Consider the following 14,028-nt stretch of genomic DNA (forward strand, 5'->3'; position numbering starts at 1 on the left):
CCCCCCTCCCCCCCCCCCCCCCCCCGCCTTCTTTTTTAAGTTTTTTTGCCATGGGGTATATGTGCTTACCAGAGACACAGATGGAAAGTAGGGGTATATGTGCTTACCAGAGACACAGATGGAAAGTAGGGGTATATGTGCTTACCAGAGACACAGATGGAAAGTAGGGGTATATGTGCTTACCAGAGACACAGAGACAGAAAGTAAGAAATCAACCCCCAGACGGGATGGCCGTGCCACAGTCCCTTCTCTCCCATTCTCCTCTTGGGATTTTGGGCACATGTGCCTGGCATGATTTTCTAGCTGTTGGTCTGGGACTCAAACCATAGCTGGCTGTGTGGGAGTCTAGCACCTTAACCACCACACCACCTGCTGGCTCCCTCCTTGGCCTTTATTTGGGCCAGTGTGCCTGATTCCGTTTAGGAGCGGGCAGGCAGTTTACATCCGCTACACTGTAGATTGTGTGTTAGGTTTCTTTTCCTTTTAGATGTCCAACCCCTTTTTCGTTTGCCACATCCCATTTCCTGACACATGACGGGTGGATGGGAAGGACTTTACGGTAAAATGGTTTACAAATTACAGGGTATTGTTTAGAAACACACAGGTTTTGAAAACTGAAAGCTTGGGGTGAGTTTTGGTAACGTGAAGGGCTATCTGTGCGGATGGGCAAATTAACTCTTCAGTGTTGGGACCAGCAGATGGCATAATGGTTACATTGCTGGACTCTCACGTAGTTGACTGCTATTCGAATCCCGGACCCGACCATTTAGATTCGTGTGTGTGTGTGTGTGTGTGTGTGTGTGTGCGCGCGCGCGCGTGCCCGCCCAAAATCCTGAGAGGAGAATGGAGCAGAAGGGATCGTGTCATGGCCATCCTCCCCACCCTGGGTGCTGATTTCTTGTTTTCTGTCTCTCTGTGAACACACGTGCCCTATAGCAAAAATATCTCTCTCTAAAAAAAAGGAGAAACTTCTCAGTGTCTCAGTTTCCTCATCGGTTTAGCGGGATAACAATTAGGTCTATTTCCAAGACTCTCCGGAAGATTAGGGGAAGCGTTGCCTGTACCGTGCTGTGAACCAGAGTCTGCAGATGGCTGCCATTGCTGTTAGGGTGAACCATGTTGATGAATTAAATGTCGTGAGTCTAAAACAAAAGGATTGTCTTGTCTTGAAAATACACATAGGTTTTCAAATTCAGGGGAAAAATGTTTGGCAACAGGAATTTGCTGGACGCAGATGACTGAAAAATAGCTCAGGTTGTTTCCCAAATCCCAGATGTGACCGGATTTGCACGCCTTGCGGAAGGATGGATGAGAAATACAGAGTTTTGGTACCTTCCCTCTAAATACCTTCTTAAATCGGAAAATAAGGAAGACCATTTTATGAAGATGTGTCTTGCCTTCTTTAACTTGGAAAACGAGCGTCAGTGCATTAGAAGCAGCAGACAGACATTTCTTTCCTTGGTGCTTTTTCTGAGGTGAGCTGTTGCATTTCACGTTGATCCCCATTTGTAGGGTGGAGTCTACTGGATTCGAGTTAGATTTTATTCTTTTGAAAGAGCGTGCATGTTTTAAGCCATCAAACCGTGATGACTAATCTGATTCTGTTAAGAGCCCTGACTGTCTTGGGCTCCCAGCTCAGATATCCTTGGGCTCTGGCTCCCACTGGATTCTTTATTTTGGCTAAGTATATCACCTTTCCTGCGGTCACCCAGGCTTGAAGTCAACCAAACCATTGCCTGTGACCCTCCTCTCCTGTTTTAAGGTCCTGTTAGAATGTCTTCTCCGACTATTCACCCCTGTCCCCTCAGGCCATCCTGCTGCACTGTGTGATTTCAGCTCTCATGCATTCGTGCTACACAGTTTGGACGGGTTTTGTCGCGTCATTTGTTCTTGGGTAGCCACTCTCCTCTCGCATGAGAAATGCTCCTGCCACCTTGGTCTTGTTCTGGTTCTGTGTATACATACACACCTATGCTCTGGAATCTTCAGTGACTCCCAGCTACTTACAGAATAAAGCTTAAAGCCTGTAACCTAATATTTAGATATCTTTCAAACTTTGGCTCCAGTCTCCCTGTCCAATCTGACGTGAGACCACTCTACTGCCCCATCCCCAAATTTATGCCTTTCATGTGCTTCTCCATGGCATGAATGAGTGTTCAGCTCAGATGTGTACATTCTTCTCAAGTGTGAGTCTGTCATCCATCCTCCTCTTTTTTATTTTTTCATTTTAATATGCATAATATCCTTTTGGGAACTATCTAGTAGCATCTTTCTTTTAAAGTAATTAATTTAATTTTATTTATTGCCTTTTTTTTTTTTTGAGAGGTTTTTGCTATAGGGTGCATGCGCTCACCAGAAAGAGAGAGACAGAGAGACAGAAAGCAAGAAATCACCCCCCCTCCCGGAGGGGGGATGGCCATGCTGCAGTCCCTTCGCTTTGGTTCTCCTCTTGGGATCTTGGGCACTCATGCACACGTACCTGGTGTGATTTTTAAGCCACCGGGTCTGGGACTCGAACCATGGTCGAGTACATGGAAGTCCAGCGACATGGCCATTATGCCAATTGCTGGTCCCTATTTATTTATTACTTTAATTTGCTATAGAGCATGTGCACTCACGAGAGAGAGAAAGAGGGAGAGGGAGGAAGTGAGAAAGCAAGCTGCTAGGTCTAGATTCGAACTGTTGTCAGCTACGTGCAAGTTCAGTGCCCCAACCACCATGCCACCTGCTGGCCCCAATAACACTTATGCCATTTTATTTATTTATTTATTTATTTTTCAAATTTGACCAGAGAGAGAAAGAGAAAGTGAGAAAGCAAGCTGCCAGGTCTGAGACTTGAACTGTGGTAGGCCATGTGGGAGTCTAGAGCCTCAACCACTATGCCACCTGCTGGTTCTAGTAACACCTTTTTTTATTGCATTAAAAAAGGTCAGTATTAGGTTAATGAATAGACTTTGTGTTTATTTATTTATTATAATTACCAGAGGACACATGTATTCCTGAGAGAGACACAGAGACAGAGAGAGGACCTCCCCCAGTTGGGCGTGTACATGCCACATTGCCTTTTCCTCCATGCCTTCTTCCTGTCAGGATTTTGAGCATGCTGCACTTACGTGCCCTGCATGTTTTTCTAGCTGTCGGCCTGGATTTAAACTGGCTGGCCATTTGAGATCCAGCTCTTTTAGCCACTGTGCTGTTGGCTTAGCCACAAAGACTATATTTTAGGGCAGTTTTAGGTTTACAGAACAGAGAATTGAGCAGAAAGTACAGAGAGCTCCCATACACCCCTGTTCCTCCTCCCTCATGGTTTCCCCTATTATTAATATCTTGTGTAAGTGTGATACATTTGTTACATACTTTTAAAATTTTTATTTATTGTTCAGTTTGACCAGAAAGAAACACACAGAGAGAGAAAGACAGAGAGGGGCAGAGTGAGAAAGCAAGCCTCTAGGTCCAGGACTTGAACCATGATTAACCATGTGGGAGACCAGCACCTTCACCGCCATGCCACCTGCTGGCCCAGACAGTTGATGAATCAGTATGGATATATTATTACTAAGTAAAGTCCATTGTTCTCACCGGGGCTGACTGCGTTGTAGAGGGCTCCAGGCTGCGTAAATACACAGTGCCACGTACCCCCCGTGCAGGTGTCACGTGAAGAGTTTCACTGCCCTGAAATCCTGGGTGTTCCACCAGCTTTCTCTTCTCCTCCTTCCCTTTTCCCTCCATAAGACTTCGTTTATACATTTTAGTTAAATTTCTTTTTCTTTTTGGATAGGTTTTTGCTATAGGGCGGGTGTGCGCACCAGAAAGAGAGAAAGAGACAGAAGGCGAGAAATCACCCCTGAGGGGAGATGGCCACGCCGCAATCCCTTCTCCATTCTCCTCTCAGGATCTTGGGCGTCACGCACAGGCGCCTGGCGTGAGTTTAAGCCACCGGGTCCGGGACTAGACCCACGGTCAGCTACATGGGAGTCCAGCGACATAGCTGTTTTGCTAACTGCTGGTCCCTAGTTAAATTTCTTGAGAGTAGCACTGGGTTTGGCAGCTCCCCAGCATCCCATGCCACCACTCGGTGTTTTTGTGCTTTGAGATACTGAACGACCCCACAAAGCACAGCACTGGCCTGCCCGAACTTTGGGACAGTGGGACAGGCATCCAGAGTACCCGACATGCCGGGCTCTTCGGATATAATTCTCGATTGATACATCTCATCTCACTCCTTTCAGCACATCATTTGCCACTAACCTGTGAATGGTTAAGCTTTCATCTGATTGAGAGAATTAGAAGGTACAGGCTGAGCACCCCTAATCGGAACATCTGAAATCCACAGGGCTCCAAAATCGGGAATGTTTTTGAGCACCGACTTGACAGCACAAGCAAAACATTCCACACCTGGTCCGACGTGATAGGTGTCAGTCAGAATGCGGCCGTACAAGAAACGTCTTATGAAATGGCCTTCAGGCCATGTTTATACAGTACGTAGGAAACAGGAATGACTTTTGTGTTTAGATTTGGGTCCTATCCCCAAGATACTTCATTATGTATATGTCAGTATTCCCAAATCCGAAAAGATCTGAAACACTTTTGGTCCCAAGCATTTTAAATAAGGGGTACTCATCCAGTATTGGCTCATAGAAAACGTAAGAGGTGGGGGCCATCATACACCACCCGAGAAGGGAGAGGCCAGGAGAAGGGGGGAGCTGGGATCAGGCAATAATACCCGAACTCGAGGGTCCTGAAATGGGCACAAGTTTGAATGAACGAGGCTTTTAGGGTTTATTTTTCATTATAAATAGCCACTGAAGTTATTGTACAAAACCAGCAATTGTGTCCTAAGATGCTTTCTCAGTAGCTAGGCTCTGTCTTCGTCTGTTACAAAACTGTTGGATTTGGCCTCTAAAAGAACAAGTCCTGGGACCAGTAGATGGCATAAGGGTTACGTCGCTGAACTCCCACATTGTTGACCATGGTTTGAGTCCTGGACTGGGCAACTTAAAACTCATGCCAGGCGTGTGTGCGTGCGTGTCCAAAATCTTGAGAGGAGAACGGAGGAGAAGGGGCTGTAGTGTGGTCATCCCCCTGGGGAGTGATTTCTTGTTTTCTTTCTCTCTGGTGAGCACATGTGCCCTATAGCAAAAATCTCTCTTAAAGGGACCAGCAGTTGGCATAATGGCTATGTCGCTGGGCTGCCATGTAGTCTACCGCAGTTTGAGACCCAGACCTGGTGGCTTAAACTCATGCCAGGCGTATGTACGTGTGTGCCCAAGATTCTGAGAGGAGAAAGGAGGAGAAGGGATTGTGGTGTGGCCATCCCCCGGGCCGTGGGGTGATTTCTCGCTTTCTATCTCTCTGTCTCTCTGTCTCTCTGTCTTTCTGGTGAACGCACGTGCCCTATAGTAAAAACCTCTCAAAAAAAAAAAAAAAAAAGAATTCCGAATGCCCAGATAATCAGGACTAAATATCAGGCCATTTTGTGTTTTCCACACGAGGGAGGAAAATGGAGCTATAGCGATGTGTGTTGCTTGTGGAACGTTTTGGTTTGCCTTCGATTTCTTGTGATCAAGCGTTGTGGTATTTCCAGTTTCCAGAAACTGCTCAGAATCAGAAACAACTGTGAAGAGGTGGAAGCTCCAGGGGCAAACAGTGACTGTGGGAGGAAAAGCTCCCTCTGGGGAAATAGCTGGTGCCCTTTACCACCTGCACCTCCGACCCCAAGGTCGGGCAGGCCTCACATTTCCAGGCAGCCGCAGGAGCCTGGGTGATGGTAAACGTGAAAAACCTCCTGTTACCTGTTTACATGGGAGTGTTCCCAAGTGCATCTGCTGCAGCGTCTGTTTATTTTTAAAAACGTACATACGATGACACTCAACTCTTGAGGTATGAAGTCCCGTGGGGTGGTGGAGTCACCACCACTATGGAGACACAGAGGAAATCCAGCCTCTCCTCCCCTTTTGGACAAATACTGTGTTCTCAGTCAGCATAGTGGTCCCTACTGTGTGAACAGAGGTAGTAGAAGACTTCGTACTGCAGCAGTAGCTGCTTAATATTGTATTTATTTCATGGGTATTTATTTTTTTTCAAGTTCATGATTTTTAAGGTCCTGTTAATAATACTTTTTTTTTTTCTTCCAGTTTTTGCTATAGGGCATGTGCACCCGCCAGATAGAGTGAGAAAAAGAGGGAAAGTGAGAAATCACTCCCCCCCACACACACACACAAGAGAGGATGGCCATACTGCAGTCCCTTTTCCTTCATTCTCTTCTCAGGATTTTGGGCATGCACACACATGTACTCAGCGTGATTTTCAAGCAGCCGGGTCCGGGACCTGAACGGTGCAGCTGGACACGTGGAATCAAATGCCTTAACTTCCGTGCAACTTGCTGGCTTCAGCAATATTTACTTTTAGCATCCCCCCCCCCCTTTTTTTTTTTTGTAAGACTTTTTTATTTATCTTTATTTATTTTAATTTGACCAGAGAGAGACAGAGAGAGAGGGAAAGTGAGAAAGCAAGCCGACAGGTCTGGGACTTGAACTGTGGTCAGTCATGTGGGAGTCCAGGGCCCTAAACCACAATGCCACTAGCCGTCCCCCACATTTTCCCTTCTATTTAAATGTCTCATGTTGAATTTGTGGTAGAACTAAAGTGTTCTTGAAAACGGCTCTGAAATACATAGCCTAGTGTCCCTGCCAGTTTGAGTGTGTTTCGAGTGTCCAAAATGTACCTTGTAGGCCAGTTTTAAATTCTCTTTTGTGTTTCAAACCACAAGGCAGTTTTTGTTGTTGTTTTTGTCACTTTGAGTTAATTGTGTGAGGAAATTAGAATGTGAACACTTGATGTCCTTACAACGTGGGGAAAACATAACAAAGGCATCCTTAGATGTTCTTTCCCCCTTTTCCGTTTTCCTTTCTCTTGGCTTTTGTAGAGAGGACTTTTTCTCAGGTAGGGGAGATTTTTATGTAGAAGTTATTCCTAGTCCAACTTATGCTGTCATTTTTCTCTGCCGGGCTCTATTTTCTTTTTCTCTGGCTCTCTCCTCTTCTTGGTCTCTTTCTTTCTTTTTGTCTTTTTTCCTTTAGTTGTAGAAAGTTGAGTTCCATCCCAATTATTAAATCTTCGGAGACCATTCCCACATGGTTCCGTAAATGGTAGCCTCATCCTGCGTCCTTTCATCTCCTTCCCTGCTCTCTGGCTTGACAGTTGAAAAGGTCTGACTGTGCCACACAATAGTTTGATTGGTTTCTCTGGGGGAGACTTTTCCCTGCCTCATCATTCGCCAGGCAGGTGGACCAGAAAGTCTCTTGATTCTTTTGTTGCCTCTCAAAGTCCGAGGTCTTTGACTGAATAAATCCGCCGTCATGGGATAATTTGCTAAAAGGAGACTGAAAGATGTGAGAGAAAAGGCTCACGACTTGGGTGCTGCATTAATGAAATAGCGGGGCCTTGGAGTTTGCAATTGAAAAATCACCAGGAATGCAATGGGTGGAGACGCGCGCCTTTGATTTCCCATAATAAACTTTTCGCTCTATCATTTCAAGCATGCCTGTCCCTTCGCGGGCCTGCGGCCCTGAATGTGTTTGCATTTGTGCCCATCCGGAAGGGGACAGCCCTGCCCGCCCAGAACCGTTTGGGTGCTGTGTCTAGTTAGTCATTAGATTATTGCTAGTGGATGGAAAGAATTCCATATGACAGAACTAAGGTTGAGTTAACACAGGACGAAAAGTAATTTACAGATAGGCTGTCCCCAGCCATCTTTGTAGCCCCTGATAAGGTTTCATTTCAGAATGGATAGGCGACATTTCCACTTACGGGCCCATTCTGCGACACCTGTGATAACAGCTTCTGGGTCCTAATTGAAATTGGTTTCAAAATGGATTTTCACTTTTCTCTGTCTGTGGAAAATATTGAATGGACTCAGAGCTGCCACAGAGAACCCCGGACCTTGGAAAATGGAGCGAGGAGCCAGGATCATCTTTCATAACAGTGTCGATGATATGACAGTTTTGTTATCTGTCTTATTAATGAAATCATTGATCACCTGATGAGGGAGATAATAAACTACATTCCACCACTGCCCGGAAGCTCAATTAGCCTGGTATTACAAACAAGGAGGGGACAAGCCCAGCGACAACCGCAGTGGAGGAGTAAAGGTCAGTTAGAACTTTTCCTTCCCATAGTGGCCACTGCAGTTGGGTGCCTTCGGAGGGACTGCGGTCCAAGTGTTTTGAAATCGTAGAAGCCAACATTATGTTCGGGGGCTTTCGTTTGGGCCCATGTGGGGTGACTTGCAGTTTTATTAAATAAACTTTTTTAGAAATTTAAAGTAAAATTTAAACAACGTTTGTTTTTAAAATGATTACTGCTTTCATTAAATGCAGTTCGGAGGTAGAAGGAGAAGCTCTGCATCGTTGATCTTCATGGGAAAAATAAGAAAGAAAATTACACACACACACACACACACACACAAACCACCCCAGACTCATTCCCTTCCCCTGTGGTAAAGGGATTTGGGGCTTGTCCCCAATAGCTGTGTTGGTTAAGGAAGACCAAAGTAGGGTTCTTTGAAAGAAAAGCAGCTTAGAGGCTCTTCCTCTCTTAAAGTGCTTTGGAACTCCTGGTAAGACTGGAATTAGGCTTGGATTTAATGGGGTGACTCCATTGTTCGGTGTTGGGCTGCTCTGGAATGCGCTTTCTGTCTCTCCCAAAGGAGGGGAAGGGATGCTGAAGACTGACTTCTCGTGTTTCACGGTAAATTGTATTCCTAGGTGTTTCTCCATTCTCTGCCAGCAAGGATCAATCCAGTCCCAACTGAGCTTGAAAGAGGAGCTGTGATCAAAGGCGCTAATGATGTCACTGATCTCTGGTGATTGATTAGGAACAGGAGTTCTGGAGAATCCAGCCTCTCCTTCTAATTTCAGATTCATCAGTGTCTACCATTAGAACAGCCAGCTCTTAATCAGCAAAATTGCACAAATGAACACACAGAACGTATTGTATTTTTCTTCTTGATGTATCTATGACTGTTTTTTAAGGTCATTGGAATAATGGTTACACTTTATGAGCAACCTTCACCTTTAAATATACCACAAAGAAATAGAGCTCTCTATGTAAACCGAGTTAAGGATTTTGGAATTCCATTTATAAGCTGGGACAAATACGTAGAAATGAAAACATTTATGATGTGTCCAAAGCACTTTGACTGAATACAGATAATTGCGAGTTAGGTCATCTTTAAATATATTTGAATGTTTTATTAACCTGGAAATTTAGGTGTTTTGTACGCAGATTTCGAAATACTTTGAGTTATTTTATGGAACTGCCTGATATTTTCTCCTTGCCATTCAAGGGATGCCTGATTTCTGTGTGGATATTTGTCTTTGAAAACAAATGCAGTTCGTGCCTGGAGATGACTAATCTTCCAACTGGGGAAGATGCAACTTGAAAGAAAATAATTACAAAATGAGAGAGAGAGAGAGATCTCTTTCTGGACCTGTTTGTGACTACACCGTGACCACTGTCTTAGATCCATATAGAGTAGGGATTGATTGCAAGAGCGTTGGGAAAAAATTCTCTTTTGGAATGCCCACAAAAGAAAAGTTGAATGGAAAATGGAGAATATAAATTACGATTAAGGTTGTTGTTATCTTTCATAGTCTGATTGTCAAGGAGTCTTGTTTTGTGCTTGCTTCCGGCTAATTTCTTTCAGAGAAACTTCATTTTGACAGTTTCTCTCTGAGTTTGTAGTAACAGTGAGTATATCAAGAGGTCATGCAAGTGAGCCTTTGGAAAAGCAGTGTGGCAGTTATGAATGCTAAGCCTTCGTGGATGTCAAAGAAGCCCATGTTCTTTTTTTTCTTAGAGAATTATTTCTTTATTTTTAAAGTATATACAGATAAAACTTTTAAAAATGATTATTTATTTAATTTTTGTTATTCATTCATTTATTTTCATTTGACCAGAGAGAGACACACACACCAAGAGAGAGAGGGAAAGTAAGAAAGCAAGCCGCCAAGTCTAGGACTCGAACCGTGGTCCACCATGTGGGGGTGTTCAGTGCCTTAACCATCATGCTACGTGGTGGTCCCCAAGAATTATTTAATTAATGAATTTATTATTATTATTTGAATTTTTCTATAGGGCATGTGCTCTCACCAGAGCGAGAGAGAGAAAGTGAGAAAGCAGGCAGCCAAGTCTGAGACTTGAACCTTGGTTGGCCATGTAGTCCACCGCCTTTAACTGTTACGCCACCTGCTGGCCCCAAAACCCATGTTCTATTGACAGTGATTAGAAAAATAATCGGAGACCCTTGCTTATAACCAAAAAAAAGAACTTCCAGAAAGAATAGAACACTGGCATGTTTCCAGCAAGGTTGGATAAAATTTGAATCTAATATTCAGTTGAAGGTTTTTTTCCCAAGCATTTAAAAACTAGAAAACACACACACACACACGCCCATTTCACATCAAGTTTAGATCACATCGGTCTTCTAAAAAAACCCTGATGTTTCTAGGCTTGTTTTCAAATCCTGGCAAGTTTCAGAACAGCAGAAAAGTTTCTTTCCTATAAATGTTGACAGCAGTTCCTGTGTAGGCTAACAGAGTTTTATAAATAGAGTTTACTTAGCTAAAACCATATGTATGCCAGTGAAACAATCTCACATTTATTTATGTTTTGATTTATAGAAAACATGTGCCCCTTGACAAAGCCTTTGGGCTCTTTTCCGCAATTAAAAGGAATCAGGTTTGAAAAAATAGCTACCATCCTAAATGAGAAACGTTTTTTCATAAATTCAAAGCACTTTCTTTGATTAGTTTCATACAGAATTGTAATAGTTTCATCCATTAGTTTGACCCAACAAACTGGGTGAATTGGAAAAATAATAGATGGCTTGTGACCATCTGTTAGTCTGTCTGTCCATCATCTATAGTCACATACACTCACGCACAAGCGTCAGCATACTTAACGAGTGAACTCGGGGAATGCAAATATTGAAGAGGCTAGGAAATACAAGAGTGCTGGTATCAGTGGTAAGCAGAACAATGTCTCTGGTGCCTGTTTGTGGTCACAACTGTCAGCTGAGCATGCGGTGTGCTCCTCTGAGGTCGTCTTTTGGGCTCTAGTGGGGAACATGGGCTGTATGTACTTGTTGCCAGGCTTCCATTTGGATGTCTGCAAGATAGTTACCTTAGTTCTCTGCAACAATAGAGTATAAGGAAAGACGGATAAGAAGGCAGTGTGCAGGACCACATGGTGGCACCGTGGCAAAGCAGCTGGACCACATGGGAAAGGTCTGGGGTACTTACCCACGACCATCCATGAACACATGAGCTCTGCACTTCCCTGAGCTCTGGGAGTGAGACTGGAGGTGGGTCAAGATGTCAAGACCGTGTTGGAGTTCTTTCTGTCTATGTTTCTGTTTGTCTCTTTCTCATGAAAGAGTAAGTGAATTTAAAACAGTGTGGGGGCCAGCAGGTGGCATGGTTAGGGGCCCTGGACTCCTACATGACTGATCACGGTTCGAGTCTCAGACCTGGCGGCTTGCTATCTCACTTTCTCTCTCTCTCTCTCTCTCTCTCTGTCTCACTCTGTCCCTCTCTGGTCAAATTAAAATAAATAAATAAATGGATAAAGTGAAATAATTCTTAAAACAAAAAGAAGACAGTGTATAACTCCCATTATCTTTTAAAAAATATTTTATTTAAAAGTATATTCATTTTGTTTACTACTCTTTTAAATAGTTGAGGGTTGGAAGTAAGTTGTAAGAGAGAAAAACTCTTTTTTTAGAAAAAAAAATTATTATTGTTGTTGTTTAATTTGACCAGAGAGAGAAAGAGTGAGAGAGAAAGATAGAAGGAAAATAAGAAAGCAAGCCTCCAGGTCCAGGATTTGAACCATGGTTGGCTGTGTTGGAGTCCAGTGCCTTAACCACCATGCCACCTGCCAGGCCCAAGGAGAAAAACTATGTTCATAAAGAAATGAGTATTAGCGGAACCAGCAGTTAGCATAATGGCTATGTCGCTGAACTCCCATATAGTCGACCGCGGTTTGAGTCTTGGAGCCAATGGCTTAAACTCACACTGGGCGTGTGTGCATGTGTGCCCAAGATCCCGAGAGGAGAATGGAGGAGAAAGGATTGCGGCTTGGCCATTCCCCCTGGAGGGTGATTTCTTGCTTTCTATATCTGTCTCTGTCTTTCTGGCAAGTGCACATGCCCTATAGCAAAAAAAAAAAAAAAAAAAAAAAAACTATAAAAAAAAAAAAAAAAAAAAAAAAAAAAGCCTCTCTTTAAAAAAAAAAAGAAACTAGTGTGGCTGACCAAGGTGGCAGCTACCTCAAAACCAGTATGGTATCCAAAAGGAATGACCCTCCTCCTACTTAAACTTTTTTCTTTAAGTTTTAATTGCTCGGTAATGTGTGTGCTTGCCAGACACGGAGAGAGACGGCACCTCCTCGCATCCCCTCGTGTGGCCATACTGCACTCCTCTCTCTTCTTCTTCCCGTCGGGATTTTGAGCACACATGCACATGTGCCCAGCCTGTGTTTTAAGCTTCTGGGCTGGGACTTGATTCGTGGTCAGCTATATGACATCTGGCCCTCTGGCATGCTGCTTTATTTACCACTGTGCTGTGGGGTCGGCCCCAAATGAACCATCTTCTCCTGCAGGGAGACTCACCCTGCAGTTCACCCTTGACACTTATGGATTGGCTTCATAAAGTGGGTGAGCCCCTTGGAATTATTTTATGCGATACTTTACGGGCATATGGGTCAATGCCCTCCTTTTTTCAGGTTCTTTTTGTTTGTTTGTTTGGAGTATTGTTTAATTTATTTATTTTAATTTGACCAGAGAGAGAGAGACAAAGAGAGAAAAAGAGAAAGCGAGAGAGAGAAAGCGATAAAGCAAGCCACCAGGTCCAGGACTCTGACCATGGTCAGCCGTGTGGGAGTCCAGCACTCTTAACCATCATGCCACCTGTCAGCCCCTCCTTTTTTCAAGTTATTAAAGAGACAGTGACCTGGTATATACCAGATGCTGTCATCTACAGGTGGGTTTTGGATCTTTCTCTGGGTAAACATTGGTGGAATAATGAGGATTGCACTTTGTTTTATTATTAGTATTTTGTTTTAGAGACATTTGGTATTGCGCTCCTGAGGTCACTGGAGAGGCAGAGCAACAGAAAGTGAGAAACCAACCCCTCCCCCCGCCTGAGGGAAAATGGCCACACCACAATCCCTTCCCTTCCTTTCTCCTCTCAGGATTTTGGGCATGCACACTCTTGCACTTGAGTTTCAAGCTGCTTGGTCTGGGACTTGAACCAAGGTCGATGGCGTTCAAGAGTTCAGCTCCTTAACCACTATGCCACCTGCTGATCCTGAGAATTGCACTTTGAAGGAATGGTTATCTATAGGAAGAAACAATCCCAGTGCTGGGGAACGTGAAACTGAGTCATACAGGATGTGACATGCTAACCACTGTGGTGATCCAGCTGACTTGGTAGGGCTGCATATTAAGGATTCGGAAGGTTCTGTTTGCACATCTCTTGATCTCTGAAAATGAGGGACTTGGGCTAGCAGATGATGTGATTAAGGTGCTGGATTCCCACATGGTTGACTATGGTTCGAGTACCAGACCTGGTAGCTTTCTTACTTTCCCTCTTTCTCTGTCTCTCTCTGGTGAATTAAAAAATAATAAAAAATAAAAATAAATAAATAAATCTTTTTTTTTTTAAATGGAGTTGTGTCATACCAAGAAAGCTTTCCACCTTAATAGTCTGTCTCCATGACATTCACTTTAAGATCACCAGGAATTTAGATGAATGTAAAATAACAGGAAAGATGTGATATACATAAGAGGAACTTGAGAGGAATAGATTAATATAACCTAAATTTAGAATGGGAAATTTACAGTTCTGTCTGCATTAAGCTGTATAAATCCCACGGATGGGTCCATCTTGGATTGAAAGCCACTCAAGATTTTGTTGAGGTCAAAATACAGCATCATTTTGTTGAATCAAAAACAATTCCAGGTGG

At 43.7% G+C, this 14,028-nt stretch overlaps 1 protein-coding gene across 1 annotated transcript in view; it reads left to right on the forward strand.

Moving 5' to 3' along the window:
• GLI3 (GLI family zinc finger 3) overlaps positions 1–14,028 on the forward strand; it is a 341,317-nt gene that overhangs the window by 24,516 nt on the left and 302,773 nt on the right. The gene's annotated exons all lie outside the window — the stretch shown is intronic.

This window comes from Tupaia chinensis, unplaced genomic scaffold (assembly GCF_000334495.1).
Source record: "Tupaia chinensis unplaced genomic scaffold, TupChi_1.0 Scaffold000088_1, whole genome shotgun sequence".
Lineage (NCBI taxonomy): Eukaryota > Metazoa > Chordata > Mammalia > Scandentia > Tupaiidae > Tupaia > Tupaia belangeri.